Here is a 6,000-nt window from a genome sequence, read left to right as displayed (position 1 = left end):
TCCTAACGGCTCTACTTTTCCTATAAATACCCCCCCCCCATTTTGAGAAAAACCCACAATAATCTGATCAAAATGCTCTAAGTTGATGCCTTTGCTTCATACCTGAGCTATTTGATCTAGATTAGCACTCGGGGACCCTCCGTAAGTCTTCTTTCGCTCTTTTATTCGCTTTTCGAGTCCGAAAGTCAACGTTTTGTTGACTTTCTGCGTTGACCATCTTTTGGTCGATGCGAAGTTCTTGGAACTTCATAACGTGAGCGTGATCACGATGGTTATGGTCCATAGTGACCATACCTACTGATTACCCCGTTATCTAGGCTCAGTGACGAGTCGTAGTTTCGGCCAAAATGCGCATTCTTGCGTATTTTGTAACCAAACTACTCGTGGGCATCAAAGCCGTTTGTTTTGATGCCAAACCTGTTTTCTAAACTTAGTTAAGCATGTTCTAAAGTGCTTAGCTCGTCACTATTAGTTTAGTGCTTATATAGGGTCGTAAGGTAAGCGATCTAAACCATCGCTTATACTTTCGAACCCGACCCATTTGGTCGATCATTAGGATCCGACCAAACACATTAGGTGACCATAGCTATAACCTTCCGAGGTTATACCTTGTGGTCGCGATGTTAGGCGTTCCGAACGCGTTCTACGCGAACGATGCGTTAGGGTAGCATAAGCTACCTAAACGGGTCGTGATGGACCGTAAGCACTTAGGTTAAGTTTCATTTTAGTATGTAGGCTTTGTTAAACCATATTACACGAGTCCCCATACTCGTTTGGTTTACGAACCCGCGTACAGTCCGATCCTTCCGATTTGGTCCGGTATATTAACATAGCTACCTATTAGGTGCCGTTGATATTCCGTGACCTCTCGCATTACCTGGTTATTTCACAAGAACAACAAAGCAACCTCAGGTGAGTACATAGAACCCCTCTTTTACTGTTTTCTAAACTGTTTTGGGGTGAAACACATGTGCCTATCTGTTACTTTCATGCTTTCCATGTTTTCACATCGTATATCTGCTATGCTCATTAGTACATTATAGTACATGATTTCATTACATTTTATGCTATGTATGCCCATTGTGTGCGTACTTAGTACATTGATTTACATAACATTTTTGCTGCATATGTTTACTCAGCATATGGGCACATTAATTTACATAAACATTTCTGTTGCATATGTTTACTCAGCATATGGACACATTGATTTACATAAACAGTTCTGCTTCGTATGTTTACTTAGCATACTTAGTACAAATTGTTTACATCACATGTCTTCATTTTGTTATGACATTTGGTTTGTTTAACATGGGACAATACATTCATTAACACTAGCTACGCCGTTCGTTAGTAGGTAGTGGTACCATAGGAATTGACAACTCCCATTCCTGAAGTCCTGGGTTTGATAGGACTGGAAGGAATGACCGAATTCGATATACATAACTTAGATAAACCTTTAATTTGTTTAAGGGTTTATCGCCGCAGTCTCAAGGCTTGGATGTATGCATAGTTTACAATACCGCATAAATGTTATTATCAATTGAGCATGCACTTTCCACAGAACATAACGTTGATTTAAACCACGTTTTACTTCAACGACTTGTTTTGTGCATATGGTTTAAGTTGATACATTTCGCTTACCATACATGATACATTTTGGGATACACATTACATGATTTACATTAAACATACACACGTTGACATTGACGTACACATTTGGTGGTTTACATTGAACATGAACATTTGACATGGTTTACACAATAACACTTGACATTTGGTTTATACATGAACAATTTACATGGTGGATTGGTTTGGGTAAATGGTTCGGGTAACGTGGAGTATGTAATATGATGCAAACATGGTGGATACGCCGCTGGTACTTCCTATATATAAATGTTTGTATAATATTACATATCTTAGCGTTATCTAAATCATTTCAGTTTAGACATATAACATTTTATACAAATAACGTACTTTTCATGAAACATTGTCTTACAAAACAACTTATTATATTCAACTCATTTTACTTGGTTACTCATTTAACCTTGCACTTATCTATATATACCATCTGACGTTATCGTTTTTCAAATGAGTTACAAAGCAAGACAAAGTATAAGGTTCATGACTGACTGTTATTAAACATTCTTTAAACTCAAGTCATGATTCACATTTTCACAAAACCTATGTATCTCACAGGCATTTTTATGCTGACGTACCTACTTTCACATGTGTTTTCAGGAGTTGTTCCATAAGGCGTTGATCACATTACTAGGGCGGACCTGTGCCTTAGTGCCTAACAATGAAGATAGGCTAGTATAAATATGTTATGAACTTGGTATTTCTTGTTTTGAAACAATGTACTACTCTTGTTTATAAATAAAATACAACTTGTATGCCATGGTTATGAAACAATTAATTCTGTTCACAACACTCCCCGACGTTTTCCGCCGCGGTTGCATGTTATACGCGGTCGGGGTGTGACAGAAGAGTTGGTATCAGAGCCATTGGTTATAGGGAATTAGGTTATTAGTAATGCTTTGACCTAGACTATAACTTTAGGACCCTAACACAAGTTATCTTGTGTTTAGATTTTAAAACATGCACATCACCCATCCTTTGGTGATAACCACAACGGGAACTTCGGTTCCGAATTCGCTTTGAAAATTAATCATCTGTTCTAGGATGATTGATTACTAGGTTTTGAACCCTCTGTTATATGGTTTTGAACCCCTTTGGATTTTCAAAAAAAAAATCCCGTCAAAGTGTTGGGTTAATAGTGTGAACACGTGCGAACTGGAAGGGTGAATGCCTGTACCCTGAGTTTTCTGTCTAAGGCTAGAGTGTTCGTACAAATCCACATAATCGGACCAGTCACTCTTACCTGGGAACTCTTGGGGTGAGTGTTCACTTATAGGCGAGCATGTCTTCGCGATACACTAATTCTGACCCATTTACTTTGACTAGACATTTCATATCGTTTGTTTGCATTGCGATGCATAACCACCATCTTTGCTTTTATTGATTCTGTTTCATCTCATCCTCTACATCAATCATCTCACTCGTTTCCTTTCATGTTTTTCTCTTCTAGAATGCCTCCTCGACGCGACAATCAAATAGCAAACGCCGAACTGGCGGAAATTATTGCACAGCAGATGGCTGCTGCACTTCCAAACGTCTTTGCTCAATGGAACCTAGCCAACAACAACAATGGTATATGCAAATACAAGGATTTTAACTCGGCTAAGCCACTCAAGTTTAGTGGTTCTGAGGGAGCAACTGGGCTTCTTCAGTGGTTCGAGAGCATCGAGAACACTTTCCGTCATGTTCAGTGTCCTGACAATCGCAAGGTCGAGTTTTCTTCGAGTGTGTTTCAGAAGAGGGCTCTTACGTGGTGGAACGGGGTGATGAGAGACCGTGGTGCAGAAGTTGCTCTAGCTCAGACACGGGCTGAACTGAGAGCCCTCATGATGAGGGAGTTTTGTCCTCGTCATGAGCAACGGGCGTTAGAGAAAGAATTTGATGATTTGAAATAGGATAGTGGTGAGCACAGGGCTTATACTGACAGGTTTGAGGAGTTGAGTCTACTATGCCCGGCTATGGTTGCCCCACTCGATAAGGCTATCGAAAGGTACATCGACGGCCTGCCTGACTCGGTATAAGACATTCTTACTGGTAGCAACCCTACCACACTCCGTCAGGCAATCGAGTTATCAGCGACATTGACTGAGTCGCAGATTCGAAAGAATAAGCTACACAGGAAGGGCGACAAGGGCAAGAAACAGCCGGCTGACAAGGAAGATAATAAGAAAGGTCAGAACAAGAAAGGAAAGAATTCTGGTTCCTCGAGAGGGTCAAGGAAGCGTAAGGCTTCCCAAAATTTTGCTGTGACGCCCCAAGCTAACCAGGCAGCTCCCAACCAGCCTCCAGCAAAGAAACCCTACTCAGGAAGTGCACCTTTGTGCAATCAATGCAACAGTCACCATCAGCCGCAACATCAGTGCCGTTTCTGTACAAACTGTGGGAAGTCAGGCCATCTTGCCAATGTCTGTCGGTTTGCTCAGAACCGCGCAGTTCAGAACCCTGCTCCACAAGTTGCTCAGCAACAGGGTCAGGCTGCACGACCAAACTACCCACCAGGTGCTTGTTATAATTGTGGGGATCTGACCCACTACAGAAATCGGTGCCCAAGACTAGTCAACCAGAACCAGAATGCAAACCCGAATCCGGCACCGGCTCGAGGTCGAGTCTTCAACATGAATGCACAAGAAGCACAAGCAGACAACGAGGTGGTGAACGGTACGTTCTTTATTAATAATCAGCCAGCATCTGTTCTTTTTGATTCGGGTGCCGACAAGAGTTTCGTGTCATTGTCTTTTGAGACAATGCTTCGCGTGTCTAGAACGAAACTAGGTAAACCTTTGACAGTAGAGGTTGCCAGTGGTGAACCCATCGTTCTAAATTCTGTTCTACGCAACTGCCAGTTGAACCATAACGGCCATATTTTTTCTATTGACCTCACGCCAATGCAACTTGGAAGCTTCGACGTTATAGTGGGAATGGATTGGTTATCTAAGCATCGCGCAGAGATAGTTTGTTCTGAAAAGATTGTTCGTGTGCCGTTGTCGACAGGAGAGATCCTACAGGTTCATGGTGAGAAGCCTGCCGGTGGTCTTAAACTCATGTCTTGTTTTAAAGCACGGAAGTATCTGCGAAAGCACTATGTGGCTTTCTTAGCACATGTTACAGCAGATAAAGGCAAGGGTAAGTCTATTTCAGATATTCCTGTCGTTCGGGATTATTCCGAAGTATTCCCTGAAGACTTACCTGGTCTACCTCCAGCACGCCAAGTCGAGTTTCGTATTGATCTCGTACCTGGTGCAAATCCCATTGCCAGAGCTCCCTACCGTCTTGCACCGTCTGAGATGCAAAAACTATCCAAGCAGCTTCAGGAGCTCTCCGACAAGGGTTTTATCCGTCCTAGCTTTTCACCTTGGGGTGCTCCCGTTCTCTTTGTAAAGAAGAAGGATGGATCTTTTAGGATGTGTATCGATTATCGTGAGCTTAACAAGCTTACCATCAAAAATCGATATCCCCTACCTCGTATTGATGATCTCTTTGATCAGTTGCAAGGCGCTTCTTACTTTTCAAAGATTGATCTGCGATCTGGATATCATCAACTCCGTGTGCATGAAGAAGATATTCCAAAGACAGCGTTCCGTACTCGTTATGGACATTATGAGTTCACAGTCATGCCATTCGGTTTGACTAATGCTCCTGCTGTTTTCATGGACTTGATGAATAGGGTCTGCAAACCTTACTTGGATAAGTTCATCATTGTTTTCATTGACGACATTTTGATATATTCTAAGACGCGAGCTGATCATGAGCAACATCTCCGTCTTACTTTGGAACTCCTAAAGAAAGAACAACTTTTCGCCAAATTCTCCAAGTGTGAATTCTGGCTTAAAGAGGTTCAATTCTTAAGGACATATTGTCAACGAACAAGGTATTCATGTAGATCCCTCCAAGATCAGCGCGATTAAGGATTGGGATACACCTACTACCCCTACTGAAGTTCGTTCTTTTCTTGGTCTAGCGGGTTATTACCGCCGCTTCATAGAAAATTTCTCGAAGATTGCAGTTCCTCTAACTGCTCTAACTCAGAAGAACAAGCCATTTGATTGGGGAGTCAAACAAGAGGAAGCGTTTCAGACTTTGAAACAAAACCTTTGCGACGCGCCTGTCCTAACATTGCATGAGGGCAACGATGATTTCGTCGTTTATTGCGACGCATCTAAATTAGGACTTGGCTGCGTCCTGATGCAAAGAAACAAAGTCATAGCATACGCATCAAGGCAGTTGAAGATACATGAGAAAAACTACACCACTCATGATCTTGAGTTGGGTGCAGTTGTCTTCGCTCTCAAAATCTGGAGACACTACTTGTATGGTACAAAATGTGTGGTTTTCACAGACCACAAAAGTCTTCAGCATATCTTC

Source organism: Helianthus annuus, chromosome 11 (assembly GCF_002127325.2).
Source record: "Helianthus annuus cultivar XRQ/B chromosome 11, HanXRQr2.0-SUNRISE, whole genome shotgun sequence".
Taxonomy (NCBI): domain Eukaryota; kingdom Viridiplantae; phylum Streptophyta; class Magnoliopsida; order Asterales; family Asteraceae; genus Helianthus; species Helianthus annuus.
Note: the sequence above shows the minus strand (reverse complement) of the source record.